A 22669-nucleotide genomic window follows, 5' to 3' on the forward strand; every position below is an offset into this window, starting at 1 on the left:
GCATCTCTTTTTAGTTCCTTGACAAAGAATTTATAGCCAGCTTTGATCATTCAAGCCTGAAGTGCTTTATATTTTGGCAAAACTTCACATCCTGCCGTATATGAGCTGTGTAAATAAAAGCACTGATTATACAGTAGGAGGATGTAATGAATGTTCTGATTATACAGCAGGACAATGGAGTGAATGTTTCTGATTCCCCTGTTATTATTTTACATATCCAATTAATTGTTTTTATTTTAGCACAATGGGCTTTGACATTTTCTTCCCAAAGTAAGTGTGCTCACAAATTTGGTACCTCTCCAATCTACCTATTGGATTTTTCAGTCTACTGTTTTCATGCTGTGAAGCAATTAATTTTGTGAGTCTATAATTAATGTTGTTGTTTTTCCAGTTTAATCTTTTATGTTCCACTCATTCCATTTTTCAGCACAATTGAAACTGAAGCCCTGAGCACTCATTGCTATTAAAGATCACAAGACCATCTTTCTTCACTAAAGATAGCAACCAAACCTTCATCCTTCTTAAATCACACAGATAATGGCGATGGTACAGATGAAAATGTAAATACAATGATAATACTGCTGACTTGTTTCGTTCTCTTGAGATTGACTTTTTCACGTTTCTCTTCATTTGCTTCCTCTTTTGATTTTTGAAATATTCCTCCTCTGTTCCGTTATGGGTATCTGATTCCGCAGGCCTGGCACATCTTATCTTTTCCCTTCTTTTCTCCAAATCCAACTCCCTGGTAGGGTGATATAAAATATCAGTTTGCAGGAGTCTTAATAAAATGAGAGAAAGGACTCCCTGACGCAGTTTACTTACATTCTTATTTTCATGTTTGCACAAAATGGAACAGAAATAAAACACATTGCATTTGGCTCCTGCTTCTTCTTACTATAGCCAAAGGAATGGAGAACAAAAGTCTTCATTGCTGTCTATCTTTCAGACACATGCAATAAACCTTTCTATATGCAGAGACCCCACAGGTTGGGTTCCCCTTTCTGCTCTTTCTCTGCCAGTCAATGGGAATTACAGGACATGAAGATACTGGAAGTTGTGAGAAGCAATTCATGAGTTTTCCCAACTAGAGTTAGGTGACCTTTTTGCAAACTAAACATTTTTAGGTCAACCAAAACATTTTGCAAATTCATGTCAAATTCACCAAACAGTCTCAACCAACGCCCCCCCCCCCCCCAAAAAACAAACAAACCCAAAACCATTCCCCAAATGTTTTGATTTTTTTTCAATTCAAATGACTTTTCTTTTTGAATTTTTCTTAAATTTGTCATTGGGTGTTTTTTAAGTAAAAATCTCCCTAAAAAATGAAAGGAAACATTTTGTTTCTGGTTGCGCTCAATGTTTTGTTTGACCCAAATCAATTTTTTTCCAATTTGTTTCACTGAAAAAAATTGAAGATTTTTTGTTTTGCGTCGACCAGAAACTATTTTTCCCCAACTTTTATCGGCTATTGGCACAGAGCTCTCATCCCAGCTCACCGAAAGCACCCATGATGGTGTCTGCACCTCTCCGAACTCAAATGCTGGCAAATTTGTGTTCAGCAAGCATTTTACAATCTAGAGGAGGAAAACATTTATTATGTTATGATAATGTTTTGTGGTGCAACACAGACCAGTGAAGGGTTGTGTCATCACCTGTCCATAACCCTGGGTAGCTCACAGCCCAAAGACCAACAGCCAACAGACCAGCATGCCATTCCCTGAATATTTGTGTGCTGTGCGGCCGGCACTCTCACCCCAGCAGTCTGCTTACAACACAATAGCCCCACCCTGGTCTCCAGAAGCGTTGCTTACTACTTGCAGGGTGACTCCAACACAGCCCCAGTCTCGAATTTTCCTCAATCCATCTGCCCTGAAGTATCCAGCCTGCTGCTGGAACACTCAGAGAAGTAATAAGATTCATTGCTCCTTTAAAGAGACAAAAACCCATTACAGCTTATTACTGGATCTGGAGCTAACAATCACTTCAGTTCAAACACAGCACTGGGTTAGTTTCAATTAAAAGTAAGACAAGTGTATCTCATCAAAAGGAGAGAGATTTTAAGTGTGTTCTATTACAAAGTATAAAGACAAAAATGGTTACAAGAAAATAAAAGTAAAAATATGCTTTCTAATGGCTAAGATTGAATTTAACAGATACAGTCTTTGTCCGAGGTAGGTTTCTTACCAATCATTCTTTTTTCCAGCCATGGATGACTTTCTCTCTGTCAGGATCTTTCACAGAAGTACAGAGTGCTGGTTTGCTTGTCTTCCTAGGTGAAAGATGCTAAATGACTCCCCCCACTTATATTTCTGAGAGTTCAGCCACCCAGTTTCAAGAGACAAGATGACCCCACACTGTCCCTCCCTTCCCGTGGACTTCCCGTCTCCCTGTTGATCCATATATAAATGGGTCTGCCATTGTTTTGATTCCACGGTGCTACCTTCCTTCCTATCTGGGAGAAAACCTGTTTCTCCCTTTGTTTGGTCAGAGACTTTGAAGCATAATATCAATAGGTATCAATAATTTCTCATATAGCATTAATACATACATTTCACTACTATATTAATCACCAGTGTGTCACAGGCTTTCATACAAGACATTACTCAATACGCTTTGCATACAGTATTACTGTATTATAAATCGGTTGATTGAATTGCTTATTCTTTGGGGTTCAGGCCCCCTGTCTTTATAAACCAGTAAACCCTTGAAAAGTATTTGTAGATAAAGTTATTTTTCTCCTGCTGAGAAGAGACGCCATGGGGTCTGGTGAAGTCTTCATGCTGGTTCCTCCTGCAGTGGTGATAGATGAATTGTTACCTCTTCCCCTTGTTAGCTTGATGGCTTGGTTTACCTTTTATGTAAATGGACTTTCATTGTCTCTGCCTGACAACCAGGCTGGTCAGACATGTAAATATACCCATTGCTTTGTCTAGGGCAGACTGCGCTTATGCATTGCTTCCCAAACCCATTTTAAGAACATAATTCTAGCACATATCCATCGATTACTTCAATATCGAGGTTTCTCCTTCCCATTGAAAATCTGTGTTTTGCACAATGAACTGTGACCATTTTCTCCAAGTTGAATTTTGGCCCACATTTTTAACCTCTCTCTGTCCCTTTGTATTATTTCTCTGTATTATTTTTCATACACTCTGATATGGTACGGGCACATTGTGTTAGGACAAGATGAAATACATCTCATTACGGTGGAACACAAATATCAATATGGGCTGCTGATCAGCTCCCTATTCAGGGACCCCGTCCCTGCAATGCAGAGGGTATTATTTGTTTGTGTTCTCTGATTAGAGCTCAAATGCAGATTTCCTTAGAACCAGCCGATGATCGGGTGTCAACCTCACACAAGGCCTGAGGAGATAAAAAGGGCCAATTAACCTTACAGGCTATACCTGGAAGAGAGCCAGGGGTGGATCAAGCCTAAGTGAAGATGAAGCCCAGCTGGGCAGGACAGTCTGGGCTTATATAAAGCCAAGAAGTTGAGTGCAAGAGGGGGCTGAGCTGAGGCTTAGCTGAGGTTTGAGTCGGGCTGAGGTTTGAGTCCGGCTGAGTGCTGGTATCTGGCTGAAGAGGGTGGGACTGGGCTGCGACAAGCCCCGGCACCCAGCTGAAAGGAGGCTAAACATTGAAACTGGCAATGGAGGCAGAGGCAGGCGAAAATAGAAAGTTGCCTTGGACTATGAAGGAGAAGCACCAGGAGATGACCCATGGTCTCACTTCAGGAAAAAGTAAAGAACAGACTATCTGTATCAGGGTTTGCAGAAGGAAAAATTAAAAACAAAACCAGGGTAAATTCAACATTTCATAATTGTCCAATCAGTGACAGAAGAGGTAAAACTAGGAGATGTTAACCCCCTGAACTGGTGACATACGAAGAAGTAAAAGAACCCAGGGGGAGACCTCCTGAGAGCATGTACACATAAGAAGCGAGCTGAAAATCTTCTTAAAACTGTAGCCATAGGGAAAATGAAAGTTACTTGTCCACTGCCTAAATGCCTGACAGAAGCAAGAGGGACTGCCAGTGGGTCTGGGCATATCAGCTGTTGCAGACCTTGGTTCTAGGCCCCAGGTCCTTACATGCAAACAGTTATAACCGAACACCCCAGAAGTAAGAGGGATTCGGTATCGGGTGCTGCTAGGATTGTCTGAGGGTCATCTCAAAAAGAGGATAGGTGAAGATAAAGTATTTTTTGTTAAACGGCTACTTAGAATCATAGAATCATAGAATATCAGGGTTGGAAGGGACCTCAGGAGGTCATCTAGTCCAACCCCCTGCTCAAAGCAGGACCAATCCCCAATCAAATCATCCCAGCCAGGGCTTTGTCAAGCCTGACCTTAAAAACTTCCAAGGAAGGAGATTCTACCACCTCCCTAGGTTACGCATTCCAGTGTTTCACCACCCTCCTAGTGAAAAGTTTTTCCTAATATCCAACCCAACCCCACTTCAACTTGAGACCATTACTCCTTGTCCTGTCCTCTTCTACCACTGAGAATAGTCTAGAACCATCCTCTCTGGAACCACCTCTCACGTAGTTGAAAGTAGCTATCAAATCCCCCCTCATTCTTCTCTTCTGCAGACTAAACAATCCCAGTTCCCTCAGCCTCTCGTCATAAGTCATGTGTTCCAGACCCCTAATCATTTTTGTTGCCCTTCGCTGGACTCTCTCCAATTTATCCACATCCTTCTTGTAGTGTGGGGCCCAAAACTGGACACAGTGCTCCAGATGAGGCCTCACCAATGTCGAATAGAGGGGAACTTAGTAGGAGAGAGGGGAAAATCCAGCTATCTATAACACCTTAAAAGTGGGACATTACCAGATAGGCTTCAAATAGGGTATCAAGCTTTCAGGCTTAAACCATATATTCCCTCCCTTTGAGATGCTATAATTGTCAAAGGTTTGGACATGCAGCAGCCATTTGTAAGGAGGTGCAGTGAATGTGGAGGAAATCACTCAGATGAAAACTGTGTAGAAGGAACAGAACCTAAATGTAGCGTACAAATGCAGCAGCAGAATGAGCTAGTGAAACACAAAAATTAAAACCATTCTAAAAGGATTTTATGCGGAGGCTACCAAAAAGTCCCAGCTGCAAAAAACAGAAAAACAAATACTCCAGTTAGAGAAAAGATATACACGGGTAGCAGAACACATCTCTGGTCATGGAGGAGAATATGAGAGGAATGAGAGATGATATATCGCTTGTAGGTATGGAGAAGTTTATAGTGTTCATTATAGAAGTTAAGTGTCATTTGCTGACAGGAGAAAAAATGAAAAGATTAAAACCATAGCAAAAGCAGCAGAAAAAAAAATCTAAAGATAAACTATCTCTTAGTAGACCAGAATCACACAATTTTAAATGAAGGGAATAATATAGCTTAAATAACATGGTCTTAATGATCCTTAGCTGGAATGCAGATCACTTAATAATGGATAGACAGGAATTTAAGAAAGCCATCTTTGAAATGGGAAAAAAGTCTGATGTAATGTTTGCAAGAAACATGGCTAATAAGTAAAACTTGTGTTCAACGTACCGGGATATGATATACTCACGATTGATTGAAGGGCTAGCAAAGGAGGAGTCATCTATAGTTATAAAAGAGGGGCTTAGTTACGTTGAAATGTATGGGCAGAAACTAAGTTTTGAATATAATGCTATTGAGATTCCCATGTAGAACAAAACCACTTATATATGGATTTATAATCTTTATAACGCATGTACAAATTAATTATTTTAGAATTAGAAAAAAACTAGTTAATGTCAAACCCATTCATAATTTGTGAGGAATTTCATAGTCATAATGAGCTATCAGGAAGTAAGAAAAGAGACCTACAGGGTAAACACTTAGAACAATTTATTGATATGCATAACCTGGTAATACTGAATGCATAAGCACTTACTAAATTTAATTCAGTAGATGGATCCTTTTCTGTTTCGGATTTGGTAACTGCAACAAATAATATCACTAGTAAACGCAGCTGGGAAAGTCATAAAGACAGAATGAGAAGTGATCACCTCCCTATGGTCAGGGCCGGCTCTAGGTTTTTTGCCGCCCCAAGCAAAAAAAAAAAAAAAAAGAAGAAGAAAGAGTCAGAGTGCCACGGAAGCCAAAAAAAAAGGGGGGGGGGCAGAGTGTCGCCCCCATTGAAAAGTGCCACCCCCAAGCATGTGTTTGGTTTGCTGGTGCCTAGAGCCAGCCCTGCCTATGGCTATTGCGTACCAAGGCTGAGGAAATGTCAAAAACACAAAGCAGAGTTCCTAGCTGGAATTTTTGAAAAGCTGACTGGGGCCTTTTCAAGACTAAATGTGGTGAATATTGATGCAGTAACTGTACAAGTGACAACCAAGAAGAATTCTATAACAATGTAATAAAAGGAATTATAGCAACAGCTGATTTGGCCATCTACAAAACATCAAATTGCTCCCAACCTAGAAATCTGGTTCCTTGGTGGAATGAGGATAACACTCAAGGAAAGAAATAGAGCATACAAGTAAGCAGAAGCACACAATGAGTAGTAAATTTTTAATGAATTATAAAAGATGTAAGGTGGTATCACAAAGGATTATCAAAAGGACAAAGAAAGTTGGAGGAATTTCTGTGGGAAATTGAACTGACTGAAAGATTTCAGAAATATATAAGGATAAGTAAAAGTGTACCTGGTGTGACAAGGCTCTGTCCTTGCCTCCGTGGGTCCCGCGTTTCCTGGCGGATTTTGCTAGCCTCAGAGGCTCATTGTGACCCTCCACGTAACCCTTCTTTCTCTAGAGACAAGGGTCACAGTCTACTGAACCATTTTCATCATAAGCCAGCAAGGGAGGTGAGGAGAACTTATCCTTCCTTGCACAGTCTCTATTGTCTCCCAGTCTCAGTGATTAATCAGGAGGCAAAGGTGGTGGGGGGGAGCCCGGCCCACCCTCTACTCCGGGCTCCAGCCCAGGGACCCTAATAGTATCAGCTATGGTGGCTGACCTTTTAGAAACATGACATGTACAATTCCCTGGGCTACTTCCCCCACAGCAGCCCTCACTTCCTCAAGCTCCACTTCACCCTTACCTCAGGGCCTCCTTCCTTGTGCCTGATATGGTGTGTACTACTCAGCCTCTCCAACAGCGCAACTTCCTCCCACAGCTCCTGACATGCACACCCACCTGACTGACTGGGAGGCTTTTAACTAGTTTCAGCCAGCCCCTGATTGGCTTCAGGTGTCCCAATCAACCTAGCCTTCTCCCTGCCTTCTGGAAAGTTCTTAATTGGCCCCAGGTGTCTTAATTGACCTGGAGCAGCTTCCATTTCACTTAACCTGGTACCAGGGATTTGTTTATATCTAATATATAGATATATATATATAGCTAATATATCTATCTCCCACTACTTTTCTATAGCCATCTGGCCTTGCCCCGTCACACTGGTCTTATTGTAAACAATGACATTGAGGGCTCCAACTTAGGAATAGCAGACATTTTAGGAAAAGAGTTCCAAAAAGTCAGCAGTCATAGGAATCAAAGCAATGAGTTTCATGAAAAAGGGGAGTAATTGAGGAAAACTGTGAACTATTAAGTGGCAGGAGAGAATATACACATGATGTGTTAAAAAATTTAGTAGGCAGGAGCTAATTGCAGCCGCTAGAAAAAGTAAAAATACAGCTCCAGGTAGAGATGACATAAGTAACAAAATGCCCCAACATTCATCAGAAGAGAGTTTAAAGGTTCTATTTTGGTTATATAATAATATATGGTCGGGGGGCGGGGGTTGGGGGGAGAGGACTGCTGCCAGTAGAATGGAAACAAGCTTGGTGATACTATTTAGGAAACCAGGCAAGCTACATACAAGACCTGATGCTAATAGGCCTATTGCCCTCCTATCGTGTGTGGGGAAAATCACGAAATAAATGATAAATGTCAGACAGGTAGAATCCTGGGAGAAAAATGATATTCTAACTGAGGTACAAAGTGGTTTCAGAAAAGGAAGATGCACAGTTGACCATATAATGAGACTAGAAACAGAGGTACAGAAAAGCATAAAAACTAAGAACGTCATGATAAGTCTTTCTGGACATGGAAAAAGTACAGTAACTCCTCACTTAACGTCCTCTCGCTTAATGTTGTTTCAATGTTACGTCCCTTCTCCAAGGCAGAACATGCTCATTTAAAATTGTGCAATGTTCCCCTGTAACGTCATTTGGCCACCTGCTTTGTCCACGGCTGGCAGCTGATTGCCAGAGGCAGGGGAGGGAGGGGGGAGGCTGCGTGCTGCATCGTCGCTCCTCTCCCCAGCCTCCTGAAAGCGCTGGGGGTATGCGTGTGTAGGAGAGCTGATAGGGGGACTGCCAGCCTGTTTAATAACTGTATTAAATTGCTTGTTTAAAATGTATATAATGCCTTTTTTGTCTCGCAAAAAAAAATTCCCTGGACATGTGCAGACAGGAATAAGTATTTCCCTATTTTAAACAACTTTGCTATATGGACCAAGCGTAAAGGACTTTAAGTAGCCATGGAAAAGACTAATAAGGCACTCCAGAGAATTTCCAAGTGTGCAAATTATTGGAGGTTTAAATTCTGACTTGCAAAAACTCAGGGAATGCTTTTAACCCGAAAGAAAATTAGGGGATTTATTTTGTTAGGGTGGAAAAATCAGATAGTTCAAAAGTTTATGTTCCTAGGAGTAGTGTTGGATAATAAATTAATTTGGGATGGTCCTATAGATCAGTGGTTCTCAAAGCTGGTCTGCTGCTTATTCAGGGAAAGCCCCTGGCAAGCCGGACTGGTTTGTTTACCTGCCGCGTCCACGGGTTCGGCCAATCGCGGCTCCCACTGGCCGCAGTTTGCCACTCCAGGCCAACAGGGGCTGCGGGAAGGGCGGCCAGTACGTCCCTTGGCCTGCGCCGCTTCCCGCTAGCGGACCGGCTTTGACAATCACTGCTATAGATAATACCATACAAAAGTGTAAAGAGAGGATGAACGTGACAGAGTAGCTGGAAACAAAAGGGGTACAGATGAGACTGTACTGAAGATGGACAGAGCATTGATAAGACCAGTTTTAGACCATAGATGCCAAGCTTTTGGTTCAGCCTCAAAAACAGCTTTTAGAAATTTGGAACTGTTCCAGGCCCAAGGTCAGTGATTGGAATGTAGCACGATGAGGATTGGTCCATCAATGACTATTAGCCAGGATGGGCAGGGATGGTGTCCGTAGCCTCTGTTTGCCAAAAGCTGGGAATGGGCAACAGGGGATGGATCACTTGACAATTACCGGTTCTGTTCATTCCCTCTGGGGCACCTGGCATTGGCCACTGTCAGAAGACAGGATACTGGGCTAGATGGACCATTGGTCTGACCCAGTATGGCCGTTCTTATGTTCTTATGATAACAGTAACAGTCTGTGTGCTACAAATAGCCCCTGAAGAAGCACCTATAAATCTAACAATGAAACTATTAGATCTAACATTTTGGGAAAAGGTAAAAGGGAATCATGAAAACAGACATACACAACAGATTTATGAGGCTTGCTGGAAACTTAGTAGACAAAAATATATGGATTGCCACAGACTTCCTCATAGTATTAGGGCCAAGTATGGGTAAAGGAGATATGAAAAAACAAAAATTGAGAGAAATAAAAAATTTTAGTCACAGGAAATTATACCTGGACAGGAATTCCTCCATTTGTGGATCTGGAATTATATGAAAAAAAAAAACAAGGGAAGAAAAACTATACATTGTGACCAGTGAAATTTCTGAATGTATGTATGTATCATCAGCTTTGCCGAGGCTATACACATGGATCAAAAGACAACAGCATGGATAGAGTGGGAAAGTCTTCTGCATTCTACTCTTGGGATCCAGAAATCTAAAAAGCTGTCAAATTATTTGACTATTCTGACAGCTGAACTAATGGGGATAATCTTGGCGCTAACTTAAGTAAGAGACATGCAACTGAGTACAGCTGTAATTTTATCTGATTCCTTGTCAGGCATTTTGACAAGCAGGACAGGGACTCTGGAAAGAGAAATGACATAATAAGTAAAATAATGTCGCTAGCTAGAGAAATAATGCAAGCATGTATCTGTGTAACAATAGCATGGATTCCTGTGCATATCGGAATATCTGGAAATGAAATGGCTAACAAAGCAGCAAAACAAGCTCTTAAAAAAATGAGGAGGTGGATATTAAGATACATTTATGTTGACAAGAATTTAAAAGTGTGGTCACGAAGGAGCGTGCCCAGGAATGGCAAGAACTGTGGACTAAGGAAACGAAAGGACAGACGTATTATTGGGTATGCTTAAAAATTGAAGATACTACCATACTCCGCAGTCATGACAAAGTTAACGAGTCATTTTTAGCATCTTAGCAGGTCATTGTGCCTTAAATGATAAGCTAAACCTCTTTAAAAGACATAAAAATGGACTGTGTAATGTGTGCAAAACAAAACAAAACAAAAGTATGAGGCTCCTGCCTCATACTGAGAATGAGGGGCGATCAGCAGGTTCTCTCAAGTGCTTATATACGAATGCACAAAGCCTTGGAAACAAGCAGGGAGAACTGGAGGTCCTGGTGATGTCAGGGAATTATGACGTGATTGGAATAACAGAGACTTGGTGGGATAACTCACATGACTGGAGTGTCATGGATGGTTATAAACTGTTCAGGAAGGACAGGCAGGGCAGAAAAGGTGGGGGAGTAGCACTGTATGTAAGGGAGCAGTATGACTGCTCAGAGCTCCAGTACGAAACTGCAGAAAAACCTGAGTGTCTCTGGATTAAGTTTAGAAGTGTGAGTAATAAGAGTGATGTAGTGGTGGGAGTCTGCTATAGACCACCGGACCAGGGGGATGAGGTGGATGAGGCTTTCTTCCGGCAACTCACAGAAGCTACTAGATCGCACGCCCTGGTTCTCATGGGTGACTTTAATTTTCCTGATATTTGCTGGGAGAGCAATACAGCGGTGCATAGACAATCCAGGAAGTTTTTGGAAAGCATAGGGGACAATTTCCTGGTGCAAGTGCTAGACGAGCCAACTAGGGGGGGAGCTTTTCTTGACCTGCTGCTCACAAACAGGGAAGAATTAGTGGGGGAAGCAAAAGTGGATGGGAATCTGGGAGGCAGTGACCATGAGATGGTCGAGCTCAGGATCCTGACACAGGGAAGAAAGGTAAGCAGCAGGATACGGACCCTGGACTTCAGGAAAGCAGACTTCGACTCCCTCAGGGAACGGATGGCCAGGATCCCCTGGGGGACTAACATGAAGGGGAAAGGAGTCCAGGAGAGCTGGCTGTATTTCAAAGAATCCCTGTTGAGGTTACAGGGACAAACCATCCCAATGAGTCGAAAGAATAGTAAATATGGCAGGCGACCCGCTTGGCTTAATGGTGAAATCCTAGCAGATCTTAAACATAAAAAAGAAGCTCACAAGAAGTGGAAGGTTGGACATATGACCAGGGAAGAGTATAAAAATATTGCTCGGGCATGTAGGAATGAAATCAGGAGGGCCAAATCGCACCTGGAGCTGCAGCTAGCAAGAGATGTCAAGAGTAACAAGAAGGGTTTCTTCAGGTATGTTGGCAACAAGAAGAAAGCCAAGGAAAGTGTGGGCCCCTTACTGAATGAGGGAGGCAACCTAGTGACAGAGGATGTGGAAAAAGCTAATGTGCTCAATGCTTTTTTTGCCTCTGTCTTCACTAACAAGGACAGCTCCCAGACTGCTGCGCTGGGCATCGCAACATGGGGAGTAGATGGCCAGCCCTCTGTGGAGAAAGAGGTGGTTAGGGACTATTTAGAAAAGCTGGACGTGCACAAGTCCATGGGGCCGGACGAGTTGCATCCGAGAGTGCTAAAGGAATTGGCGGATGTGATTGCAGAGCCATTGGCCATTATCTTTGAAAACTCGTGGCGAACGGGGGAAGTCCCAGATGACTGGAAAAAGGCTAATGTAGTGCCAATCTTTAAAAAAGGGAAAAAGGAGGATCCTGGGAACTACAGGCCAGTCAGCCTCACCTCAGTCCCCGGAAAAATCATGGAGCAGGTCCTCAAGGAATCAATCCTGAAGCACTTACACGAGAGTAAAGTGATCAGGAACAGTCAGCATGGATTCACCAAGGGAAGGTCATGCCTGACTAATATAATCACCTTCTATGATGAGATTACTGATTCTGTGGATGAAGGGAAAGCAGTGGATGTATTGTTTCTTGACTTTAGCAAAGCTTTTGACACGGTCTCCCACAGTATTCTTGTCAGCAAGTTAAAGAAGTATGGGCTGGATGAATGTACTATAAGGTGGGTAGAAAGTTGGCTAGATTGTCGGGCTCAACGGGTAGTGATCAATGGCTCCATGTCTAGTTGGCAGCCAGTGTCAAGTGGAGTGCCCCAGGGGTCGGTCCTGGGGCCGGTTTTGTTCAATATCTTCATAAATGATCTGGAGGATGGTGTGGATTGCACTCTCAGCAAATTTGCGGATGATACTAAACTGGGAGGAGTGGTAGATACGCTGGAGGGCAGAGATAGGATACAGAGGGACCTAGACAAATTGGAGGATTGGGCCAAAAGAAACCTGATGAGGTTCAATAAGGATAAGTGCAGGGTCCTGCACTTAGGACGGAAGAACCCAATGCACAGCTACAGACTAGGGACCGAATGGCTAGGCAGCAGTTCTGCGGAAAAGGACCTAGGGGTGACAGTGGACGAGAAGCTGGATATGAGTCAGCAGTGTGCCCTTGTTGCCAAGAAGGCCAATGGCATTTTGGGATGTATAAGTAGGGGCATAGCGAGCAGATCGAGGGACGTGATCGTTCCCCTCTATTCGACATTGGTGAGGCCTCATCTGGAGTACTGTGTCCAGTTTTGGGCCCCACACTACAAGAAGGATGTGGATAAATTGGAGAGAGTCCAGCGAAGGGCAACAAAAATGATTAGGGGTCTGCAACACATGACTTATGACGAGAGGCTGAGGGAACTGGGATTGTTTAGTCTGCAGAAGAGAAGAATGAGGGGGGATTTGATAGCTGCTTTCAACTACCTGAGAGGTGGTTCCAAAGAGGATGGTTCTAGACTATTCTCAGTGGTAGAAGATGACAGGACAAGGAGTAATGGTCTCAAGTTGCAGTGGGGGAGGTTTAGGTTGGATATTAGGAAAAACTTTTTCACTAGGAGGGTGGTGAAACCCTGGAATGCGTTACCTAGGGAGGTGGTAGAATCTCCTTCCTTGGAAGTTTTTAAGGTCAGGCTTGACAAAGCCCTGGCTGGGATGATTTAATTGGGGATTGGTCCTGCTTTGAGCAGGGGTTTGGACTAGATGACCTCCTGAGGTCCCTTCCAACCCTGATATTCTATGATTCTATGATTCTATGAAAAACTGTGATCAAGTTTTATGACATTGTGGGTAATTTTTTGTGGGGAAAAAAGAAAAAGAGGACTAGTGGCACCTTAGAGACTAACCAATTTATTTGAGCATAAGCTTTCGTGAGCTACAGCTCACTTCACTGGATGCAGCTGTAGCTCACGAAAGCTTATGCTCAAATAAATTGGTTAGTCTCTAAGGTGCCACAAGTACTCATTTTTCTTTTTGCGAATACAGACTAACACGGCTGCTACTCTGAAACCTGTGGGGAAAAAGTTTCTTTATGAAAAATGGAGTGAGCTTGGAATCAAAGTTTCTTTCCCTAAGAGGACTAGTGAGAATGCCAGAAAAATGGAATAATTCAAGAAAAGGTCTTGTTTTCTTAAGGATATTCAACTGAGTGAAAGGGTATGCTAAAAATGAATGAAGAAACTGGCGGTCATAGTCTCGTATGATTAGACTGCTGCACCAAAAAAACAAAGACAAAGAGGGTTGCAGGAAGGAGGTCACTCTCTAGACAGATTGGGAGATGGCTGGGGACAGGAGCAGTTCTAGGGGCAGAGTAAACCCTGGGATCCTGCTCTGGACAACAGAGTCTGGCAAGAAGCCGAGTGGAAGGAGTTGCCACTTGGAGTAGAACAAGCTTGGCCTGGTAAACCCAGACGTGGGCCGGGAACTAGAGAAGTGAGGTAGGAAGGAGACCAGGAAAAACAGCAAGAGGATCTGAGATTAAGCAGACCAGAGCTGCTGGGCATACGGTCCCTGGACTGAAAATTAGAGTAGTGGGCAGGCCCATGTTTCCCTGCCAGCCACTGTGAAAGCACTGGACCTGGACTTGGCCCGGAAGACTGCCTGACACGGCATGCAGACAGCTTGTCCAGTGGGACTTTGACACCCCCGAATGGGAGGACAAACTAGTGACCTGGCTAGACAGCTGAGTCATGTAGAGAGAGCACCCAAAGTCCCACAGAGAGAGAGAGAGAGAGAGAGGCCACAGCATGAGCAACCGGTAGAAAGGGGCACCTGATAAGTTGAGAACTAATCCCCAGACTCAGCCAGAAAGAGGTCCCCCATGGGTGAGTGTACCTCATTATACACCCACCCCTATTAAAAACAAGGGAGAAGAATATCCAATGTGAGGGTATCAAGTAGTCATATCCACGAAGACCAGTAGTTCTCAACCCGTGGCCCATGGGCCTCTTGCAGTCCAATCAGCACCCAGCTGCAGTTCATGTGACATCCTCAGGGCCACACCAGTAGTATATATATTGTGTGGATACGGCCCACATAACACAGAGAGAACCACCGACAAGGACACTGCATCAGGATTGGTGGTCATTAGTCAGGGTTATCACCCAAGCAGTGAGGGACCACATGTTGGTTCTGATGTTCCTAAAGAAACAAATATATTTGAAGTTTTTTTTGTTTGTTTTTTAGCAATTTGTAAGCAGCAGAAACCAGAACTGTAAAGGGGACAGTTGTCCTGCCAAACTCCTGCAGGAAAAAGTGAGTTAGAGAAATGCTAAGCAGAGAAATCATTAACTAATTAGAGACCAGGAAGCTGCTTAAATGACCACAGTGACAACTTGTTTGCTATCTCCGAGAAGTAGCTGTTCTCTGAAGGGAGGCATGCAGATGTGTGCAGACATTCTAGGACAACTTACAGAGAAAGAACGCCGGAGTGGGAAAGGGGAAACAAGGCCACCATCGGTGGAAGAGGCCCATACCACAGTCACTCCAACAACAGAGCCATGTGGTTTCTTCCCCATTGCTCCTTTCCCTATTGTATAGAGAACAAATACAATTATTGGAGAGTAGGATGAGTTAAGAACCAATTTTCATAATTTCCCTCTGGCTGGCATGGAGTCTAAGTGGACCAAATTTGTGTAGGAGGGGTGTAAATTGTGTCCATAAGTAGGACTTGAGTCTGAGGGAGTTGACTTTTATGCAACAGATACTTTGAAGGGCACCAATAAAAGGTACAATGATAACTTGAACTCTCTCTAGAGTCAAGACTAACCTCTGAATTTGGCCCAGTCCCAAGCTTCCCTGCTGCATTTCTATAGACACCAAGTGCAGAACCCTCTGTGTTGGGAGATAAAGAAACACACAGGCTGGTATCATGGTTCTGATTTTGTGTTCATTGAAGTCAATGGGAGTATCTCCGCTAACTTCACTGGGCATTGGACCTGGACTCACCTGCCTAGCAATGATAACCCAAAGCCATGTTTTTGCAAACTCCCTCCAAGAAGCGTCATACAGCAACTGTTACCCCAGAAAATTCTATACACAGCACTCCGTAGCTTCCCAGGAGAGGCAAGAGGGTGATATGTATGCTTACACTGGTGGCTGGCATAGAGCGTTCGATTGAATTGTCCTTGCTATGTGCAGCTCCAACAATAACATTAACTATGTGACATTAACTGTGTGGAACAGAAATTACAGCATTGTTTTACTGTTGTATCTGCTTGTTTTCTTACCCCGCATCCCCTACGCATCAGAATTCTAGAGCAGCATTGTCCAAGAGCGATTCCTAGTTCTCTGCTTTCCTTACGACTCTTGGATTTTATTCTCAACCATGCCATGGACTCAATTTGATACAGGGCAACTGCCCTCTCTGTGCCTCTGTTTCTCCTATTTTAAAGCTATTAGCTAACTATGGGTGTGTCTCCAGGGTGGTGTAATATACTCTACCAGGGTGTGATTTCTGATGCACACTAATTCGTCCCTATAGACCAGGGGTTGGCAACCTATGGCACGCGTGCCAAAGACGGCCCATGAGCCGATTTTTAATGGCACGCTGCTGCCTGCCAGGTCTCAGCTGCCAGCCCCGCTCAGCCCGCTGCTGAACCCAGGCTGGGACCCCGGCAGGCAGCAGCTTGCTATTAAAACTCCTGCCTGCCCCGGCCTGCTCTTCTCCGCCCCCTCCCGGGCAGGATGAAGAAGCTTGGTCCTGCCGGCTGCTGCTGCAGGGCAGGCAAGGTCCCCCTCCCCAGCCTCTTCCCCCAGCGTGCTGCATTCTGGCACCTCCTCTCCCTGCCGCCGATCAGCTGATGGCCCTTGTGAGGGAGGGGGAGAAGCAGAGCCACAGCGTGCTCGCTGCTCCGGGGAGGAGGCGGAGAAGAGGTGGGGACGGGGCCTTGGGGAAGTGGGGTGGAATCAGGGCATATCCCCTCCAGCCCCCTGCCGTGAGCCGCTCTGAGCAGGGGGATGGGAGCACCCCCATGACCCCAGCCCACACCCCCAGCCCCCTGCCCTGACCCCTGAAGCCCCCCACACACACACCCAGCTCTCTGCCCTGATCTCTGCACCCTCCTCACACACACCCAGCCCTCTGCCCTGACGCCTGCTCCCCTCTCACACACACCCAGCCCTCTGCCCTGACCTCTGCAGCCCTCACGACCCCAGCCCTGACTCCTGCACCCCCACACATACCCTGCCCCCTCACACCCCATGTCCTACTCTTGCATCCCCCACATTCCCACCCCCACCCTAAGCACCAAACACCCTCTCATATTCCCACCTGCACCCCTCGCACCAAATGGGAGCTGCCCGGGTAAGCATTCCACACCCAAACCTCCTGCCCCAACCCTGACCTCCCTCCCTCATTCTAGCTCCTGGCCAGACCCTGCACCTCAACCCCCAGCCTGCTCCTTCACCCCCAGCCCTGTGCTCAGTGCACTCCCACCCTCAGCTCAGTGCAGAGAGAGAGGAAGAGAATGGCCAGAACCAGGGAGAAGGTAGGTACCCGCTCTATGTGAGCAGGGCTGGGATCCCAGACCGGCAGCGGGCTGAGCGGGTCCAGCAGCCGGGACCCTGGCTGGCAGGACCCGGTGGACTGAACCCCAGACCGGCAGTGGGCTGAGTGGCAGCGGGCTGAGCCACTCAGCCCACTGCCAATCTGGGGTCCTGGCCGCCAGCCCAGCTCAGCCCACTGCCGATCTGGGGTCCCGGCCGCCAGCCCCACTCAGCCCACTGCTGGTCTGGGGTCCTGGCCGCATCCCCCGCTCAGCTTGCTGCCGGCCTAGGTGAACGGAACCCCAGGCTGGCAACAGGCTGAGCGGGCCGGCGGCGTAAGATCAGCATTTTAATTTAATTTTAAATGAAGCTTCTTAAACATTTTGAAAACCTTGTTTACTTTACATACGACAATAGTTTAGTTATATAATATATAGACTTATAGAGAGAGACCTTCTAAAAAACGTTAACATGTATGACCGGCACGTGAAACCTTAAATTAAAGTGAATCAATGAAGACTCGGCACATCACTTCTGAAAGGTTGCTGACCCCTGCTATAAACTCTCCTGGTGCACACTAAAGGTTCTTCATTGCACTTTAATATCGTGCAGGTTCAGCCAGCATTTTGTTAAACTGCACCAGCCGGATCTACACAGACCAATGAATGAGCAGCAGGCTTAGAGCACTTTAAAATCATGCCCCTGTAGATTGCATTACTTCACCATGTAGACAAGATCTATGTTCTTATCACTCAATTAGCTTGTTTGGAATAAAAAAAGAAGCAATTGTTCTGCTTAACCAGGAGCTGGGGATTGGTTCACACCCATCTCCCAGTCTGCAATCCGACTATAATTCTATTTCGCACGTCCTTAGTACTTCCCATCCAAGGATCCCACAGAGCCCTACACACGGTGATGAATTTAACACCACAACACCTGTGTAAGATGGGGACCTGTTACTATGGCATTGCACAGATGGTAAAAGTGAGCAGTCAAGAGGTTTTGTGCCTCGTCCAAAGTTCACATAGCAAGGCTGCTGCTGAGCCAGGAACAGGACCCCAGGTTCCCTGTCTTGTGCCTGAACCATAAGACCATCCATCTGTGATGTCAAACACGTGTAAATAATTAAAAGCTGTGAGTAAGGTGAAAAAGGCACATTTAGTACAGTGCGTATAAATGATCTAGCAGCAGTCCATGGCAGCGCTTTACAAGTTGCATGCACAACATTCAGCTTTCACATATAACATGCTTTCGAATGAAGTATGAACCAGTTAGTACACAGTAACTTCTATGAATCTGATTCCCTCAGTAGGTTTTTTTTTTCTCCAATGGTTAAATATTTGTGCCTTATTTCTAAAGCCACTGGTTCTTGTTATGCCCTTCTCCACTACTCAGCCCTTTTCTCAGGAGGTGCCGGGTAGCGGTCCTTTCTCTTTCCTGGCCTGCCCACAAGTGAGCTGCTCTGTTTCCTTTTAACTCCTTCTCCAAGATGTGCATCTCTCGCAGGTGTGGCGTGGCAGGGCTGGCTTAGCTCAGATCAGATCCTTAACTCCTTGTTGCAAAGTGTGGGGTTTGTATACCCCACACAGGCTCATGTTCTCACGTGATCCAAATTTCTCTGTACAAGTGACATGTCCTCCTCATTATTTACCACTCTGCCAATCTATGTCATCTGCACATTTTGTATGTAGGTGATTTTATATTTTCTTCCAGATCATTGATTAAAAATGCTCAATGTCTGGAATAGTACCAAGCCATGCAGGACCCATTAGAAACTAGAGCTGAGCAGGAAACAGCTTCCCATCCCGTGAAAATTTTCAAGATATATTTTAAAAAATCCCCTCCCAAATCAGGATTAAAAAGTCAAAATCTCACATTTTCATGAACCAATTTATCTGAAAGGATTTTTTGGATCAGGTAAATCAAAACATTTTGTTTTGATGATTTCTATACATTTCATTTCAATTTTGACTTTTCACATTTTTAAAACTTTTTTTTAGTATAAATTAGCTGAAATGCCAAAATGAAAAGTAATTTTGAACCAAAACATCAAATGTTTTGTTTCAAAAATATTTAAATCCCACATCAGCTTTTTCATTGTTTTCCCAGATTTGCGGCCTTCCAGCCTATAATTATCTGGGTCTCCTGCTTGCCCTTTTTGAATAATGGCACAACATTATCACTCTTCCAGTGTTCTAGAATTTCTCTGGTATGCCAAGATTTATTAAAAATTAATGTCCGAAGGTCTGACATCTTCTCAGCCAACTCTTTTAGGATTTTCAGGTACAAATCATCCATGACTGCTGATTTTAAAAATATTTATCCTGCACAGATTTAATATTTAATGTTTAATATCTTCCTTAGTTACTCATGAACTGGAAAGTACCTCATTATTATCATATGATATAGGTACATCATACTACATCTTACCAAATATAAAAGAGAAATATTTATTCCACACCTCTGTCTTTTCTCCATCATTGTTAACAATTTTACCAGATCCATCTAGAAATGGTCCTATAACATTGTTAGTATTATTTAGTTCCTAAGATAGTTGGAAAAAAAACGTTCTTTCTTACTGTCCTTAGCCCTGCCAGCCATAGATTATTTCCTGATTTATTTATTTTTGCTTCCTTTATCAATTTTCTACACTTCACAGCTTCTAATTTATATTCATTGCTACCATCTTCCCCTTATTATATATAGTTTGGGATTTTGGATTATTTTTAACTGCTACTGTCATTTCCCCCATTTAAAGCAGAATGGGGCTTTTACCCAAAGTTGTCCTCCTCCTTGATTGTAGAATCATGGCTTTTTGGCCATCTAATACCTAATGAATCACTAACTCTGTTTTCTGGAGCACACTGTGCTTTTCATGGTTGTGTCCTATACAAGCACTGACCAAGTCAACTCTGCTTAACTTGTGACAGTCGACAAAAATAGAGTGGGGAGTGGGGAAAGAGAATTTTGGCTAGTAATCATAGGACTGGAAGGGACCTTGAGAGATCATCTAATCCACTGCCCTGCACTCATGGCAGGACTAATTATCATCTAGACCAGTGGTTCTCAACCCACGGCCCACGTGTGGTCCAATTAGCATGCAGCTGCGGCCCAGCTCAGCTGTGTGCTAAAGGCAGCCTGAGTGCCCAGGTTCCCGGCTGCCCGGGGGAAGGCATCCAGGCTGCCCTGCTGCCTACTGCAGCGGGGTTGGGCTCCCAGCTGGCCCTGCGGGATCAGGGGTCCGGGGCAGCCGTGCGGTGGGGGACTGGGGCATGGGCAGCTGGCCCATCCCGCATGGCGGGGGCCACGAGCTCTTGGGGCCTGGGCAGCTGTGTGGCAGGGGTCCTGAGGTCCGGGGCAGCCACCCACCCCCATGGGGTCAGTCTGGGGTGGGCAGCCAACTAGCCCCGCATGGCGGGGGTCTGGGTTCCAGGTCGGGATCCGGGCTGCCACTGCCATGTCACCTGGGCCCTACAGCCCAAGTCAATGTGTAATAAATTGAGAACCACTGATCTCGACAATCCCTGACAGGTGTTTGTCTAACCTGCTCTTAAATCTCCACTGACGGAGATTCTACAACCTCCCTAGGCAATTTATTCGGGTGCTTAACCCCCCTGACAGGAAGCTTTTCCTAATGTCCAACCTAAACCGCCCTTGCTGCAATTTAAGCCCATTGCTTCTTGCCCTATCCTCAGAGGTTAAGGAGAAAAAGAATTCTCTCTCCCCCTCCTCCTTCTTGTAACAACCTTTTATGTACTTGAAAACTGTTATCGTGTCCCCTCTCAGTCTTCTCTTCTCCAGACTAAACAAACCCAATTTTTTCAGTCTTCCCTCATAGGTCATGGTTTCTAGACCTTTAATCATTTTTGTTGCTCTTCTCTGGACTTTCTCCAATTTGTCCATATCTTTCCTGAAATGTGGCGCCCAGAATTGGACACAAAACTCCAGTTGAGGCCTAATCAGTGCGGAGTAGAGCAGAAAAATTACTTCTCGTGTCTTGTTAACAACTCTCCTGCTAATACATCCCAGAAGGATGTTTTCTTTTTTTGCAACAGTGTTACACTCTTGACTCATATTCAGCTTGTGATCCACTATGACCCCCAGATCCTTTTCTGCAGCACTCATTACTACACCCCATCACACCAGCTTTCAGAAAGGTTTTAACCTTTGGAACAATACTGGTTTCCAGACTCAAAATGAAGTGGACAAACTAGAGAAATGGTCTGAAGTGAATAGGATGAAATTCAATAAGGACAAAAGGAAACTACTCCACTTAGGAAGGAACAATCAGTTGCACACGTACAAAATAGTGGAGGAGTTTCCTTTTGTCCTTATTGAATTTCATCCTATTCACTTCAGATCACTTCTCTAGTTTGTCCACTTCATTTTGAGTCTGGAAACCAGTATGGTTCCAAGGGTTAAAACCTTTCTGAAAGCTGGTGTGATGGGGTGTAGAAGCACCAACCTGGCAGTGACGAGACTAAGGGGAGCCGGGGAGCCCAGTTAGATCATTCCGTGGCACCTGAGGGGGAGACAAGTCGTTAAGAATTAGACCAAAAACCAGACCGGGTGGTTCCTATAATGGTAGCAGGGTTGGTGTTGTGAAAAGAGGCCACTATCACAGGGCCTGGCAGCTGTCTGGGGCTGGAGGAAATGAAAGCAGAGTCCCTGCAATGCCGCACCTGGTCAGTGCGTTCACTCCAGAACAGCTGACTTATCTCTTTCACCTCTGCACCATGCCAAGCTGGAAAAAAAATCATCCATCTCCTTTTTTTTTTTTTCAATTCCCTCTTTAGTTCAACCAATTATAAATTTACAAGGGGAAATGCCAACACATTAGCAGTGATGACTGTATGTCACTAATTGGATACCTAACTTTCAGAACAGCAGCTCCGTTTCTAAATCAAACTGATAATTAAGGCTGTTAGCCACTCATCTGTGTGATAGCTGGGAGGAGGAAGGGGTTTATGAGTTTATGCAGCAGTATCTTGGCAAATCCATCCCAGAGACATCTTTCTCACGGACAGGTCAATAAAGCACATGTGTAACTAATCATGGGCTCTTAATGAGCTTTCCACTCGTTACTTCGCACAGTCCTGACGTGGCGTACACCAGCCAGGCTTTCAGTAGTCTCTGTTACATCCAGAAAGAGGCTGCTGAGATATCAGGAATATAGTCGCCAAAAACAAGGGGCCACATTCAACCAGGTGGTAATTCTATTGACTTCAATGGAGTTACGCACAGGGTGCTGGCTTCCTCCATGCCCAGGGGATGCTCAACCTCTGCTTCACCCCAGGCCCCGCCCCCACTCCACCCCTTCCCTCAAAGCCTCACCCCTGCCCCACGCCCGCCCTGCTCCGCCCCCGGACTGCATCTTCCCACCCACTTTCGCCCCCCCCCAGCACACCCCATCCCCGCTCCTCCCCATCCCCCCAGCACCTCTTGCATGCCGCAGAACAGCTGATCGCAGCCGGCAGGAGGCCCTGGGAGGGCGGGGGAGGAGTTGAGGTCAGCGGGGCCACTGGTGGGTGGGAGGCACTGGTGGGGAGGGGGAGGAGCCGGCTGCTGGTGGGTGCTAAGCACCCACTAA

At 45.0% G+C, this 22669-nt stretch overlaps 1 long non-coding RNA gene across 1 annotated transcript in view; it reads right to left on the minus strand.

Moving 5' to 3' along the window:
* Positions 1-646: 646 nt before the first annotated feature.
* The window catches only part of LOC141991180 (uncharacterized), a 33330-nt gene continuing 11307 nt past the window's right edge, over positions 647-22669 (minus strand). Inside the window, exon 2 of the long non-coding RNA XR_012640343.1 lies at positions 647-742. This is a non-coding gene — a long non-coding RNA (uncharacterized LOC141991180). The remainder of the gene's footprint in view (positions 743-22669) is intronic.

Source organism: Natator depressus, chromosome 7, assembly GCF_965152275.1.
Source record: "Natator depressus isolate rNatDep1 chromosome 7, rNatDep2.hap1, whole genome shotgun sequence".
In the NCBI taxonomy this organism is placed as follows: domain Eukaryota; kingdom Metazoa; phylum Chordata; order Testudines; family Cheloniidae; genus Natator; species Natator depressus.